Below are 8,661 nucleotides of genomic sequence, written 5' to 3' on the forward strand. Positions count from 1 at the left end.
GGCCGGAATATGTGCTTAGTTTACAGGGCCGGAATATGTGCTTAGTTTACAGGGCCGGAATATGTGCTTAGTTTACAGGGCCGGAATATGTGCTTAGTTTACAGGGCCGGAATATGTGCTTAGTTTACAGGGCCGGAATATGTGCTTAGTTTACAGGGCCGGAATATGTGCTTAGTTTACAGGGCCGGAATATGTGCTTAGTTTACAGGGCCGGAATATGTGCTTAGTTTACAGGGCCGGAATATGTGCTTAGTTTACAGGGCCGGAATATGTGCTTACATGGGTAGGCTCCTGTGTGTATTTAGTTTACAGGGCCTGAATATGTGCTTAGTTTACAGGGCCTGAATATGTGCTTAGTTTACAGGGCCTGAATATGTGCTTAGTTTACAGGGCCTGAATATGTGCTTACATGGGCAGGCTCCTGTGTGTATTTAGTTTACAGGGCCCGAATATGTGCTCACATGGGCAGGCTCCTGTGTGTATTTAGTTTACAGGGCCTGAATATGTGCTTACATGGGCAGGCTCCTGTGTGTATTTAGTTTACAGGGCCTGAATATGTGCTTACATGGGCAGGCTCCTGTGTGTATTTAGTTTACAGGGCCTGAATATGTGCTTAGTTTACAGGGCCTGAATATGTGCTTACATGGGCAGGCTCCTGTGTGTGTTTAGTTTACAGGGCCTGAATATGGGCTTAGTTTACAGGGCCTGAATATGGGCTTAGTTTACAGGGCCTGAATATGGGCTTAGTTTACAGGGCCTGAATATGGGCTTAGTTTACAGGGCCTGAATATGGGCTTAATTTACAGGGCCTGAATATGGGCTTAGTTTACAGGGCCTGAATATGGGCTTACATGGGCAGGCTCCTGTGTGTATTTAGTTTACAGGGCCTGAATATGTGCTTAGTTTACAGGGCCTGAATATGTGCTTACATGGGTAGGCTCCTGTGTGTATTTAGTTTACAGGGCCTGAATATGGGCTTAGTTTACAGGGCCTGAATATGTGCTTACATGGGCAGGCTCCTGTGTGTATTTAGTTTACCGGGCCTGAATATGTGCTTAGTTTACAGGGCCTGAATATGTGCTTAGTTTACAGGGCCTGAATATGTGCTTAGTTTACAGGGCCTGAATATGTGCTTACATGGGTAGGCTCCTGTGTGTATTTAGTTTACAGGGCCTGAATATGTGCGCTTAGTTTACAGGGCCTGAATATGTGCGCTTAGTTTACAGGGCCTGAATATGTGCGCTTAGTTTACAGGGCCTGAATATGTGCTTAGTTTACAGGGCCTGAATATGTGCTTAGTTTACAGGGCCTGAATATGTGCTTACATGGGCAGGCTCCTGTGTGTGCTTAGTTTACAGGGCCTGAATATGTGCTTACATGGGCAGGCTCCTGTGTGTGCTTAGTTTAGAGGGCCTGAATATGTGCTTAGTTTAGAGGGCCTGAATATGTGTTTACATGGGCAGGCTCCTGTGTGTGCTTAGTTTACAGGGCCTGAATATGTGCTTAGTTTACAGGGCCTGAATATGTGCTTACATGGGCAGGCTCCTGTGTGTATTTAGTTTACCGGGCCTGAATATGTGCTTAGTTTACAGGGCCTGAATATGGGCTTAGTTTACAGGGCCTGAATATGTGCTTACATGGGCAGGCTCCTGTGTGTGCTTAGTTTACAGGGCCTGAATATGTGCTTAGTTTACAGGGCCTGAATATGTGCTTAGTTTACAGGGCCTGAATATGTGCTTAGTTTACAGGGCCTGAATATGTGCTTACATGGGCAGGTTCCTGTGTGTATTTAGTTTACAGGGCCTGAATATGGGCTTAGTTTACAGGGCCTGAATATGGGCTTAGTTTACAGGGCCTGAATATGTGCTTACATGGGCAGGCTCCTGTGTGTGCTTAGTTTACAGGGCCTGAATATGTGCTTAGTTTACAGGGCCTGAATATGTGCTTAGTTTACAGGGCCTGAATATGTGCTTACATGGGCAGGCTCCTGTGTGTATTTAGTTTACAGGGATGTGCTTAGTTTACAGGGCCTGAATATGTGCTTACATGGGCAGGCTCCTGTGTGTATTTAGTTTACAGGGCCTGAATATGGGCTTAGTTTACAGGGCCTGAATATGGGCTTAGTTTACAGGGCCTGAATATGGGCTTAGTTTACAGGGCCTGAATATGGGCTTACATGGGCAGGCTCCTGTGTGTATTTAGTTTACAGGGCCTGAATATGGGCTTAGTTTACAGGGCCTGAATATGGGCTTAGTTTACAGGGCCTGAATATGGGCTTAGTTTACAGGGCCTGAATATGGGCTTAGTTTACAGGGCCTGAATATGGGCTTATATGGGCAGGCTCCTGTGTGTATTTAGTTTACAGGGCCTGAATATGGGCTTAGTTTACAGGGCCTGAATATGGGCTTACATGGGCAGGCTCCTGTGTGTATTTAGTTTACAGGGCCTGAATATGTGCTTACATGGGCAGGCTCCTGTGTGTATTTAGTTTACAGGGCCTGAATAAGTGCTTACATGGGCAGGCTCCTGTGTGTATTTAGTTTACAGGGCCTGAATATGTGCTTAGTTTACAGGGCCTGAATATGTGCTTAGGTTACAGGGCCTGAATATGGGCTTAGTTTACAGGGCCTGAATATGGGCTTAGTTTACAGGGCCTGAATATGGGCTTACATGCGCAGGCTCCTGTGTGTGCTTAGTTTACAGGGCCTGAATATGTGCTTAATTTACAGGGCCTGAATATGTGCTTACATGGGCAGGCTCCTGTGTGTATTTAGTTTACAGGGCCTGAATATGGGCTTAGTTTACAGGGCCTGAATATGGGCTTAGTTTACAGGGCCTGAATATGGGCTTAGTTTACAGGGCCTGAATATGGGCTTACATGGGCAGGCTCCTGTGTGTATTTAGTTTACAGGGCCTGAATATGTGCTTAGTTTAGGGGGCCTGAATATGTGCTTAGTTTACAGGGCCTGAATATGTGCTTAGTTTACAGGGCCTGAATATGTGCTCACATGGGCAGGCTCCTGTGTGTGCTTAGTTTACAGGGCCTGAATATGTGCTTACATGGGCAGGCTCCTGTGTGTATTTAGTTTACCGGGCCTGAATATGTGCTTAGTTTACAGGGCCTGAATATGTGCTTACATGGGCAGGCTCCTGTGTGTATTTAGTTTACAGGGCCTGAATATGTGCTGAGTTTACAGGGCCTGAATATGTGCTTACATGGGCAGGCTCCTGTGTGTATTTAGTTTACAGGGCCTGAATATGTGCTTAGTTTACAGGGCCTGAATATGTGCTTAGTTTACAAGGCCTGAATATGTGCTTAGTTTACAGGGCCTGAATATGTGCTTACATGGGCAGGCTCCTGTGTGTATTTAGTTTACAGGGCCTGAATATGTGCTTAGTTTAGAGGGCCTGAATATGTGCTTAGTTAACAGGGCCTGAATATGTGCTTACATGGGCCGGCTCCTGTGTGTATTTAGTTTACAGGGCCTGAATATGTGCTTAGTTTACAGGGCCTGAATATGTGCTTAGTTTACAAGGCCTGAATATGTGCTTAGTTTACAGGGCCTGAATATGTGCTTACATGGGCAGGCTCCTGTGTGTATTTAGTTTACAGGGCCTGAATATGTGCTTAGTTTACAGGGCCTGAATATGTGCTTACATGGGCAGACTCCTGTGTGTATTTAGTTTACAGGGCCTGAATATGTGCTTAGTTTACAGGGCCTGAATATGTACTTACATGGGAAGACTCCTGTGTGTATTTAGTTTACAGGGCCTGAATATGTGCTTAGTTTACAGGGCCTGTATATGTGCTAAGTTTAGAGGGCTTGAATATGTGCTTAGTTAACAGGGCCTGAATATGTGCTTAGATGGGCAGGCTCCTGTGTGTATTTAGTTTACAGGGCCTGAATATGTGCTTAGTTTACAGGGCCTGAATATGTGCTTAATTTACAGGGCCTGAATATGTGCTTACATGGGCAGGCTCCTGTGTGTATTTAGTTTACAGGGCCTGAATATGTGCTTAGTTTACAGGGCCTGAATATGTGCTTAGTTTACAGGGCCTGAATATGTGCTTAGTTAACAGGGCCTGAATATGTGCTTACATGGGCAGGCTCCTGTGTGTATTTAGTTTACAGGGCCTGAATATGTGCTTAGTTTACAGGGCCTGAATATGTGCTTACATGGGCAGGCTCCTGTGTGTATTTAGTTTGCAGGGCCTGAATATGTGCTTAGTTTACAGGGCCTGAATATGTGCTTACATGGGCAGGCTCCTGTGTGTATTTAGTTTACAGGGCCTGAATATGTGCTTAGTTTACAGGGCCTGAATATGTGCTTACATGGGCAGGCTCCTGTGTGTATTTAGTTTACAGGGCCTGAATATGTGCTTAGTTTACAGGGCCTGAATATGTGCTTAGTTTACAGGGCCTGAATATGTGCTTAGTTTACAGGGCCTGAATATGTGCTTACATGGGCAGGCTCCTGTGTGTATTTAGTTTACAGGGCCTGAATATGTGCTTAGTTTACAGGGCCTGAATATGTGCTTACATGGGCAGGCTCCTGTGTGTATTTAGTTTACAGGGCCTGAATATGTGCTTACATGGGCAGGCTCCTGTGTGTATTTAGTTTACAGGGCCTGAATATGTGCTTAGTTTACAGGGCCTGAATATGTGCTTAGTTTACAGGGCCTGAATATGTGCTTACATGGGCAGGCTCCTGTGTGTGCTGAGTTCTCAGGGCCTGAGTGTGTGCTGAGTTCTCAGGGCCTGAGTGTGTGCTGAGTTCTCAGGGCCTGAGTGTGTGCTGAGTTCTCAGGGCCTGAGTGTGTGCTGAGTTCTCAGGGCCTGAGTGTGTGCTGAGTTCTCAGGGCCTGAGTGTGTGCTTAATTTGACAGGGCTTCTATGTGTGCTAACTTGGAGAGGGCCTCAATATGTGCTTAGTTTACAGGCCTGAATATGTGCTTATATGGGTAGGCTCCTATGTGTATTTAGTTTACAGGGCCTGAATATGTGCTTAGTTTACAGGGCCTGAGTATGTGCTTAGTTTACAGGGCCTGAGTATGTGCTTAATTTACAGGGCCTGAGTATGTGCTTACTTGGGCAGGCTCCTGTGTGTGCTGAGTTCTCAGGGCCTGAGTGTGTGCTGAGTTCTCAGGGCCTGAGTGTGTGCTTATTTAGGCAGGCTCTTATGTGTGCTTAGTTTACAGGGCCTGTATATGTGCTTAATTTGACAGGGCTTTTATGTGTGCTAACTTGGAGAGGGTCTGAATATGTGCTTAGTTTACAGGGTCTGAATATGTGCTTACATGGGTAGGCTCCTATGTGTATTTAGTTTACAGGGCCTGAATATGTGCTTAGTTTACAGTGCCTGAATATGTGCTTACTTGCACAGGCTCCTATGTGTATTTAGTTTACAGGGCCTGAATATGTGCTTAGTTTACAGGGCCTGAATATGTGCTTACTTGCAGAGGCTCCTATGTGTGCTTAGTTTACAGGGCCTGAGTATGTGCTTACTTGGGCAGGCTCCTGTGTGTGCTTAGTTTACAGGGCCTGAGTGTGTGTTGAGTTCTCAGGGCCTGACTGTGTGCTTATTTAGGCAGGCTCTTATGTGTGCTTAGTTTACTGGGCCTGTATATGTGCTTAATTTGACAGGGCTTCTATGTGTGCTAACTTGGAGAGGGCCTGAGTGTGTGCTTAGTTTACAGGGCCTGAGTGTGTGCTTAGTTTACAGGGCCTGAGTGTGTGCTTAGTTTACAGGGCCTGAGTGTGTGCTTAGTTTACAGGGCCTGAGTGTGTGCTTAGTTTACAGGGCCTGAGTGTGTGCTTAGTTTACAGGGCCTGAGTGTGTGCTTAGTTTACAGGGCCTGAGTGTGTGCTTAGTTTACAGGGCCTGAGTGTGTGCTTAATTTACAGGGCCTCAGTGTGTGCTTAGTTTACAGGGCCTCAGTGTGTGCTTAGTTTACAGGGCCTCAGTGTGTGCTTAGTTTACAGGGCCTGAGTGTGTGCTTAGTTTACAGGGCCTGAGTGTGTGCTTACTTGTGCAGGCTCCTATGTGCGCTAACTTGGACAGGGCTCGCATGTGCCTGCTTTACAGGGCTTGAATATATGCTTATTTTGACAGGGCTCCTATGTGTGCTAACTTGGACAGGGCTCGCATGTGCTTGCTTTACAGGGCTTGAATATATGCTTATTTTGACAGGGCTCCTATGTGCTAACTTAGACAGGGCTTTTATATGGGCTTAGTTTGGCAGGGCTTTTATGTGTTATTCTTTGGTCAGGGCTCCTATGTGTGCTTAGTTTGACAGGACTCTGTGTTTATTTGGACAGGGCTTGTATGTGTTCAATTTACAGGGCCTGAATATGTGCTTAATTTGACAGGGCTCTTCTGTGTGTGTCCTTTGACAGGGCTCCAATGTGTGCTTCGTTTCACAGGACTCCTATACGTGCTTCCTTATACAGGTCTCCCATCCGTGCTTATTTTGACAGGGCTCGTATGTGTTTACAGAGCCTGAATATGCGCTTAATTTGACAGGGCTTCTGTGTGTGCTTACTTTACAGGGCTTGTATGTGGTTGCTTGGGCAGGGTTTCTATGTGTTCTTACTTTGACAGGGCTCCCATGTGTGCTTAGTTTGACAGAATTCCTACGTGTGCTTACTTGGACAGGCCTCCTACGTGCTTACCGGTGGAGGTGCCCTGCCCTGGCACATAATCAGGTTTAGGTAGAACAGCTGTAAACTTTGTGTTTGATCTCTTTTCCGTGGGATTTTGGGTATTGATGTGTGGGGATATCTCCTAGCTCTCTAGTAAACACTTGTCGATGTCCTCCCATTGTGTCATAAGTCCCTGAGGCCGATATCCGTCTCTGCAGCCACAGATGCTACTGCTTTTTCCGGAATCCACTGTTCGAAGTTGAAGACCAACGGCTGCAAGACTTGTTCAAGCATCCTCTTTTGTATAGTGTTTCAAGTAAGGTTTGCCGTCAGCCAGAGAGCGTGTGACTGTTTGTCTGTCTGTCAGAGTTTGCATCCATCGCCCGCGGCTTGCATCAATCTGCGCGAGTGCGTGTGCTGACTGTTTCTAACCTTGTGTGTATGACTGTTGCCTTTCAGGTTTTCCAATTCATTTTTACATTTAGAATTAAAAATCCCCAGCCAGGGCTTTTGTTTTCCCCCTCCCGGCTGGGCTTTTTTTCCCCTCTGTCCCGGCCGGTCTGCGATTTAGGGCGCAGACTGTCCAGGGCCCGGGCTTTTCGTCAGGCAGGAGGATTTTTTCGAGGCTCTCAGGAACCGCGTTCCTGAGCAGCCCCGAGACCTGTGGCGTAAGGAAGCGGTCAAAGCGACGGTGAGTCGTTTACAAGGTGTAAGAATTGCACATGGCGGATGAGTGTTACGCCTTGGCTTCACCTTACTTGAAAAAAAGTCACGAACCCCTGGGAAGGGTTCAAATAAAGTGTCGTGCTCCTGCTCGGGGCAGTTGGAGTCATTCTGTGCCTTCTTTGGGGGTGAGGAAAAAGGCTGAGGGGGGGAGGGGATGGGGACTCGGGGGCTCCCATGTCATTTGGGGCACCCCAAGGTCCCGAGGAGAGGGAGCCACGCTGCGGTGAAGGAGCAGATGAGTGGGGAATTGGGGGGTCTTGCCGAGTGCCCTCCCCCAGAGGGACACAAGGGTGCCAGATCCTTCACAGGGATGGCTGGGTGTAGAAGACAGGTATTTTTTATATTTATGTTTCCTAACTATAGCTTAAATAAATGTTTTATTGGTTTTATTTGGTTAGAGAAGGGTTTTTTAATAAACTAAATATAAAATAAGTGTAATAAAAAAATAAAATTATATAAATATTAAGTATAAACAAATACAAGTAATAAATTCATATTAAATGTATAATATTAATAATGCAAATATAATGTATAATGTATGAATATAAATTATAAATATGGGAATAGGAATATTAAAATATTTTTTATGGTTTAACTATTTTATTGGTTTTATTTGGTAAAGGCAGTGATGTTACTAAATCTGTCCAGAAGTTCTGATTATTATTATTACTCATTTTCTGACAGAAAACATTCTCATTTTGCCTTTCCCACGTTGTTTTCAGGTGCTGCCCCAGATGGACATCTGTAATCTCAGACAGCGATTCCCTAGGACGAAGGAGAGCCTTTGCCTCACCTGGACAGCTCAGGTTGATGCGACAGAATTGGAGCGGCCTAACAAACGTACGATCGGCCGCGTTCCGGAGCACCTCGAAACCTTTCCGTATCACGCGTTGGGATTTCTCATGACACAGCATCCCGGGCGTCCCTCTGTGCAAAGTCAAGCGGTAAAGGATTGAATAACTGACAAGCGGTGTCTGGGATTCAAATGGTTCTGTTAAAATTAAGCAAAGAACGCAATAAGAAAAATTATCATCCTTTTAATGTCTGAAATAGTTTGGAATAAAAATGCTGGGAAAAGGCATTTTTGTATTTGAATTGGTGTCACCTGGATATAACCCCACAGCGAGCAATCAGAGCAGAAATGCGAAAGCCGGGATTCTGCGACTCCTGCAGAGGACTTAATTTTCTTTTCCTCCTCTCTTTTAGGACAGGAAAAATCATTACAGTCCTCTCATCTTTGCCAAAAGACGTGGCGTTTCAGCAGCCAAAGCCAAGAGGCTTCAGCACCAGG

The sequence above is a fragment of the Oenanthe melanoleuca genome, unplaced genomic scaffold (assembly GCF_029582105.1).
Source record: "Oenanthe melanoleuca isolate GR-GAL-2019-014 unplaced genomic scaffold, OMel1.0 S146, whole genome shotgun sequence".
NCBI lineage: Eukaryota > Metazoa > Chordata > Aves > Passeriformes > Muscicapidae > Oenanthe > Oenanthe melanoleuca.